The sequence below is a fragment of the Crinia signifera genome, chromosome 2, assembly GCF_055691185.1.
Source record: "Crinia signifera chromosome 2, ASM5569118v1, whole genome shotgun sequence".
Taxonomy (NCBI): Eukaryota; Metazoa; Chordata; class Amphibia; order Anura; family Myobatrachidae; genus Crinia; species Crinia signifera.
Window position 1 is genome coordinate 34,732,792 of NC_139218.1, and position 8,338 is coordinate 34,741,129.

The window sequence follows — 8,338 nt, forward strand, 5'->3', positions numbered from 1 at the left end:
GCACTGTGCATGCGTACGTTTGCAGTAGGGATGCCTATCCCGGGGCGTTTATTAAATCCCGAGAATCGGGATTGAAAAATGCTCAATCCCGGGATCCCGGGATTGGCATCCCTAAAGGAAAACCACCCCATTCTCCCCCACATTGCCTTACTTTGAGCGGGGCAGCGGAATGGAGGCAGGCTGCTGGTGTGACACCGGAGGGAGGTTAGTGTGTCACTGGACTGTGCAGCCGGGAGAAGTCAGGCAGCGAGCGGGTTCAGTGCTCTAGCAGGGCGGCATCTTAACTGAACGAATTCAAAGCTGTACATTCAGGTGTCACGACCACCATTGTAGCTACCCTTGCTCCCTGTGCTGTTTCAACCCTGCAGTGCCCTGACGCCATGCCCTCTGCCCTGGCGCTCACCTCCGCTGCTGATGCCAATGCCGACCTACTACATTCTGTCACTCTGTCAGCCAGGTTCCATGTCCATCCGCCGGGTGGCAGTTCTGGTGTGCAGTGTCTTGGCGTGCTGGCTCTGGGTAGCATGAGGCACGAGCCGCCATGATGGTGTCCGCGTCCTTCTGGGCCTCAGTCTGGGAAGCGCCGGCTGCAGCGCCTCCGCGTAGTATTCTCCGACGGCTGGTTTCTGTCGCCACAACGGTCGGCAGCCATCTTGTTGGTTTCCATAACCTATACTGCGCGGCTCCCGCCGTGATGTCATTTCTGCGGCCAATCACCGTTTAGCTCAGCACTTAAATATTGACTAGCCGGGCCAGACCGGCAGTCAGTACAATGTTGTCCACCAGATAGCATCTCTGTCTTCCCTGACAATTCCTGCAGTATCCGCTGCAGGCTGACTCCTCTAAACCTCTGGGTGAAGTCTATCCTCATCATTCCTGCTGGTCGTCCACTGCTCAAGCCATATCCTACCACGGAACTCATCTGCCGCCTTTTAGGATAAGGACAAGGTTAAACACCCCCCCGGGTGTCATCTTCCTCCTGCACATCCTGACGATCAATATCCGTGGCCAGTATCCCTGGCATCCTGACAGCCACGACCTCATTCAGCAAGAACCTATCATTGGACTTCATCTTATCCCAAACCATTCTTTATTATTCTTCAATCATCCAACCATCCAATCTTTCAATCATCCAACCATCCAATCATCCAACCATCCAATCTTTCAATCATCCAATCATCTTCAAGCTTTTTCAATAAGTATTATTATTGTCTTCTTGTCATTTCAACCAATATCTACAGTTGCTTCATTGTGCCATCATTCATATCTTTTGTACCGCAGTATCTTCATTAAAAAAGGTTTTATTTTATCCAATTGCTTTACTCCATTCTGTCGTTCATGCAACAGCCCTACATTAAAGCACCCAGCCTCCGTTATACTCCGGCTGGTGCTTCACCGAGCTCACGAAACGTGACATCAGGTCTGTATTACCCCGTGTCCAAATTAGAAACAATTGCATCAAATAACATTTTCAAAATGATTTCTACCCCTAAAAATCTAAAATTTAATTTGATCTCTCAAACTCATGTACTGTACTTGTAAATTTTGTAAAATGCAACTTATGTGCATCCCTGTGCTAATCAGACGCACAAGCAGCTTCTGCTGATTTAAATGAAATGCAGCTTACCTATATTCTGTGCGTAATTGCAACTGTATCTGCGTACAAATTGTTATGCTACAGTGTTTTGCTGCCAAAATCGGTACCCATTACATAATGGCGCATGTTTTGAATGGACCCCTATCTCAGCTGGCTACTCGTATCACTTTTCCTTTACTACCTATCTCCAAAACAATACTTAATGACAGGGTTGGGGAAAAAAAACAAGTAATAAAAAAAAAAAGAATAATGTGGTTGAAACCAGTTTTTTTGCAGTAATGTTTTAATGAACAAAACAGCCAATCAGCTACTTACTGACTTTTTTCAAACACAGCCTGCAACATGGCAGTTGGCAGGTGATTGGCTGGACGTTTATCTCTCCTTATCACACTTGCATTTATCTCTTGGTAAGGCTTAATACATCTGCCCCATTATGCTTTATAACATTAACAATCCAATGGGTTTAATCACAAGCTTATTTAATAGAGGAGGAAGCGCGTGCGCACCCTCCTCCTTCCGGGCTCCCCCCTCTCTGCCAGAGGCACTGTAGAGTCTGAGCACTAGAGGGTTCTTACTCTGCATATGCAGATTTCTGGGGGAAATGGCGGGATGACCATTTCCCCAGTTATTTTACAGTTCACCTTCACTTAGTTGACGTTCGGTGTTATTGATTTGCTTTGGGGCAAGCATGTAAGCAAGAAAGTGAGGTAGATAGATAGAATTCCTTTATTCGTCTCACAATAGAGAAATTTGCAATTGTTACAGCAAGGTTCAAGTACAGACAGTGGCGGATTCAGGGGGGGGGGCACCCGGGCACGTGCCCCCCCTGTCATTTATTTTGTAGCTGAGGACCAGGGCTTTCCAACGAGCCCAGCCCCGTGTCTCTAGCCCACCGGGAACCGGAGATATCGCCTGGCAAACCTGTAACGTTTTTTCCCCATAGGATAATATGGGACCCGTCAATTCCGACCCCCACCCGGTTCCGACGGCTGCCAGTTCCCGCCCTGGCATCACAGAAGCTTGTGGTTGATATCATTCAATTCCAAATCGCTGGGCCTTCAATATGCTACCAGGCTGGTCCAAATCGGTCAATCGGTTCTAGAGATATTGTGTGTAAACCGATTTTTTATTTTTGAAATGTAATTTCATGGCTGTTCATGATTTTGAGGGCAGATTACTCTGGAACCAAACGTTTCAGTTTCACTGGACCAAAATCATTCAAAGCCCACTCAAAAGTTCTTCAATATAATACTTGTCTCATGTAAATGGGTCAGTTGGTTCCGAAGATATAGCTGGTTAAATGAGATAACTGGTTAAAGGGGGGAAGGGTGGTTTTCTCTCCCCCTCACACCAGAAAATGCAGGGACTAGGCTGGTGTAAAAGGGGCCAACCTGGGAATGCATTTTCTGGTGTGAAAGGGGTATTATTTCAAATAGCCGGGACCTGCAGTGCTCTGAATACAGCCAGGCTCTGCCACTGTCAGTGGCTATCACTTCTGCCTGGCGGCGGCTGTCCCCCATTTACCACGAGCATGTATTCCCCCTTGGCAATGAGCATGTAATCCCACATGGCAACGAGCATGGAACCTCTGTCAATGAGCATGGAACCCTTGGCAATGAGCATGTAGAGAAGCAGCACTTATGTAGCATAATTTTTAATAGGCATTATGGTGTTTGGTATAACACATAATGGACATAATGGCGTGTAACTTAACGTGTAATGGATATTATGGTGTAAATGTTTAATGCACGCCTTTGGTGGACAATGTCCCTGTTTATGAAGTGTATTGTGAATTTTGTCTTAATCTGTGTGGCATTATGTCAATTCTGGCTCAATCCATGTGGCATTATGTGAATTTTGTCTCAATCCGTGTGGCATTATGTGAATTTTGGCTCAATCCATGTGGCATTAAGAGAATTTTGGCTCAATCCGTGTGGCATTATGTGAATTTTTTCCGAATCCGTGTAGCATTATGTAAATTTTGGCTCAATCCGTGTGGCATTATGTGAATTTTGGCTCAATCCATGTGGCATTATGTGAATTTTGGCTCAATCCATGTGGCATTATGTGAATTTTAGCTCAATCAGTATAGCATTTTATGCATTTGGCTCAATCCGTGTGGCATTACGTGAATTTTGACACAATCCATTTGGCATTATGTGAATTTTGGCTCAATCCGTGTGTGTTATTATGTAAATTTTGGCTCAATCCATGTGGCATTATGTGAATTTTGACACAATCCATGTGGCATTATTTGAATTTTGGCTCAATCCATTTGGAATCATGTGTAAGGGGCAAGTATAATGGGGTCTAGTATTTTGTTGCATAATGTGTAGAAGTTGTATATGGTGTTGACACGCCCCCTGTTGAGTGGCCACACACTCTTTTCTGGAGCACGCCTTTGGCGCGCGCACAACTACATCCTTCACTTTTGTCGCCATGGTGGGCCTGCGTACTTTAAATGCCAGGGCCTATTTTTAATTCCATTCCCACCCTCTCTCTGCCGCTCTCTTAGCATGTACACTGGCACCACTAACACCGCCCCTCCCCCACCCAAACCCCTTTTTTATCATGGTGCCCCCCCTGTCATTTTATCCTGGATCCGCCCCTGAGTACAGATAAGAGTAATAGCATAATAATAAGAACACACATGATAAGCTAAGATCCATACAATATAACTCAACAATCTAGGAACATGCAGGTCTTCTTCAGACCATGACAGTTGTACATTCTGATTGCAGCCGGAAGGAACGATCTGCGATATCTCTCCATTGAGCATCTAGGGTGAAGCAACCTATCACTGAAAGTGCTACACAAATCCGTCAAAACGTTTTTGAGCAGGAGTGAAGCATTATCCAATAATGATGTTATCTTGCTAATCATCCTCCTCTCACCCACAATATCTACAGAATCCAAAGGCATTCCTAGGACAGAACTGGCCTTCCTTACCAGTCTGTTTAGTCTCTTATTGTCGGCAGTTGAAACACTGCTGCCCCAGCAGACCACTCTGGTGGAATAAAGCTATATAGAAACATAGAATTTGACGGCAGATAAGAACCATTTGGCCCATCTAGTCTGCCCCTTTTTTTACCCTTCAGGTAAACTCAACCCTTTTTAATCCTTATTTCTTTGTAATTATATTATATCATATTATATTATATCATACTTGCCGACCTTTGTAGGAGGTCTGCGGGAGAAGCCCGTAGAGGACAACCAAATCTGCATGTTGGGGGGCGGGGACTAGGCTGACGTCTCAAAGCGATTCGCGAGTCTGTCATGAGGGGGCGGGGCTAAAATGATGCGAATTGATGCAAGGGTAGATGCTGCTATCTGGTTCTGGAAGGAGAGGGGGGGGGGGGGGGGGGGGCGTCTTTTCAGTATATGTTCATCCCAGTTGCTGCTGCCTATGATGGAGGCACAAAACTCTGCAGCCTAACAAACAGATGTTCGCAGCCTAGCAGACAGATAAATGCTGAATCCATTCTCTCCCGGGGGTTTGCAAACCCCCGACCATCGTGACCCCTACGAGCGGGTCTGTCTAGGCTCCAAGATTTCCATAACTTAAGAAAAACCCGGCAACAGGGATGGCCATCGACCATCGATAAATTGAAATCATCAATGGTTTATGGCCGATGTTGAATACTTTTGCCATCTATGTGGGAGTACCAGATGGTTTCCCTACATCGATGGCAAAGGAGAACCAATGTTTCCTTTTTTAAGGTGCCGGGACCGGAAGTCTCGCCCCGAGTTCTAATTGGCCACGGGCCATTCAGTCAAATATAATGGATGACTATCGATTGCTAAAACTATCGATGGTTTTCCATGAAATAGTTTACGACTATTGATGGCTGGGTGCAGAATCACCATCGATGGCAACCATCAATGGCCTCTGCATCGATGGCCATCCCTACCCAGCAGCAGTGAACTGTCATACATGGAATAGTATTTCTAGTAGGCAGGACTGGAAGAAAAGTAGAGTGAATGAGAATTTGGGGGGAGGTGGTGGAGGAGCAGCAGCTGGTCCCAAGAAGAGAACTAGAGATAAGTATTCTAGAATAAAATGATAAATATTCAAGGTATTATTGCATCACTTTGAACACCATGGGATAGCTGACTAGTCTTCTAAATATAGAACATAATAACTTGTTATCAGCAACGTAGTGTTCTAACCGTGTCTTATCAAGCATTGTAGATGAATTATTCATGATGCAAGTAATGTGTTCCATTTTCTGTTTATAACAAACTCTATCATAGCCGTGAGAGAATGGGGTTGAAGGACCACTATCGTATCATGAAGGATTACCGAGTGACAATTGAGTAAGGTCTTTATGACCGCCTGGCATCTGTAGTGAAAGAATTCCAGTACAAAAGAAATATTAATGTCAGCGAGGGTCTTTGTTATATTTTTTTTTATGTCCGCTCAGATCTTTACTAGGTTGGGATAAACTCACCATGTGTAATCACAAGTCCCAGGCTGGAACATTGTCACCTGCAGAGGTCCAACGATAGGAAAAGAACACAAATCTTTTAATGATATTTGCCTACTTTCCGAGTGTCATTTATGATTTTTCTGGTAGTCCCCAGAACCTCCAGAAGAGTAGGCGGAACTCCCGCATCCAGTCTGCCTTCCGAGTGAAGTGGGCAGGATGGAGAGATCATACTGAGATCTATGTATGGAGGGGTGGAGTTAAATGATAGAAATAGCATCATTGTAGCCACACCTCCTCCACAAGGCTCGGCGAATCGAAGCCTACCGTTGTGACGGAGCTCCCCCTGTTACGGGCGAGCAAGCATGCTTCATATACTTGCACCTATTCGGGTTTCTGGTTAAATGAACACTTCTAATCCTCATAACTTGGGGTTATTCTAAGTTGCTGTGGAAGCCGCAGGATCAAGATTTAGTACTTTATACTAATGCAATTATCTGATCAACTAATGCGGGCGTTCCCACGTGTGCTGCAGGAATCCTTTGCAGCCCAATTTAGGACTTGGGCCTGCTTTTTGCCTGGTTGAGGTATACAAGGCCGGATGTAATGCGGTGAGAGTCTGGCGGTCGTGTTGGATGGGGCCGAAAGCAGAGTTTTCATTAAAGGGACAGTCATTTACAAGCAAAACCATACGTTAATTTATTTATTGTGTCTTATATAGCGCAGCAGATTCCGTTGTGCTTTACAATAGTAGACAGTGATAAAACAAACTGGTAACAACAGACAGACTTGGAGGTAGGAGGGCCCTGCTGCAAGCTCACAGTCTATAGGGACATAGGAGGGGAACACAAGGACCGGGACCAGTAATAGCATAGCTTGTAGGTCCAAAAGGGAAGCTATATAATAAATAAGTGCCTCAGAGGGTTATGCGTGTAGAACTTAAATATGATAGGCTTGCCTGAAGAGGTGAGTTTTCAGGGAACGCTTGAAAGTTTGGAGCTGGTGGAGAGTCTTATTGTGCGAGGAAGGTTATTCCATAGGGTGGGAGCAGCCCAATGAAAGTCCTGTAATTGTGAATGGGAGCTAGTTCATCCAGCATCCTGCACGTACCCTCCAACTGTACCTTTTTTAATGGTCTGTACTGGCTAAAACCAGTGTACCGCTTTGTACCGGTTTTCTAGCTGCCAGACAGGTTATCGTGGAGATATGTTCTCAGCAAGTAAGACAGGCTGGATTTGCTGGTTGTTGCCCTGGAAACCAATTGGCGGCCAGTCAGCATGGTTATGGAGAAGCGGTATACAGCCGCTGGGCCCAGCCGAACGCCCCATTTCAGTGCTAGTGTAGCAGGGCACTGATCAAATGACCCCAGGGGTAAGATTCGATTTTCTGGCTACTCACCGGATGTTATTACTATATTACTGGTATATATATATATATATATATTTATAATTATTATCAGTATTATTATTTATATATATGTGCCACAAGGGTCCTGCAGCGCCTGACAATACATAAATGAGCAAAAAAAAAAACAAGAAAATAACAATGTACAGTACAAATGCAAATTAAGTACATGGTAAAAAAGAGACAGTTGCAGCAGTGGACACTGATGCAATTATAAAAGTGGCAGAGATATATATTCTTAGAAAAGCACATGAGGAGAGAGGGCCCTGCTCGTGAGAGCTTACATTCTAAATGGAAATAAGAATAAGTTATATAAGTACTATACATAAACCATATCATCTATTGCAAAGATAGGAAAGGGGGCATAGCCACACCCCCTTTAGCTGCGGCCATGCCCCTTCCCAATTTGTACCATTTTTTATGTATGAGATGTTGGAGGGTATGCATGCATGGCCGCCAGACTGGCGCTGCATTACATTGGTCACGATTGGTCCCATTATATAAGTGGGAAGTTCTTAAATTTTGATTAGTTCATTGATCTCGTCTCAATCATTTTGATAAAAGCCGATCTCCGTAACCACACGATACAAACATCTATTTTCACTTTTTAAATTCGATTGTTAATGCCATTGCATATTTAAAATATAACTTCCTGTATAGTCTCACGTCTAACGAGTAGTCGTGTTCCGGATTGTGAATTCAAATGATTATTATTATTTCTTTATGTTATTTCTGCTATTTGATGTTATGGGGGCGGGGCTTAATGACGTCACATTTAAGCCCCACCCCCAAAACTCGTAATGCAAGATTCCTCTCCGGGCTTCTCCCGGAGAGGATTTTTTTAAAGTCGGCAACCCTGGTTAATAAACAACAGTCACATTCAGATACCATCTGAGCCAGGGAATAGGCG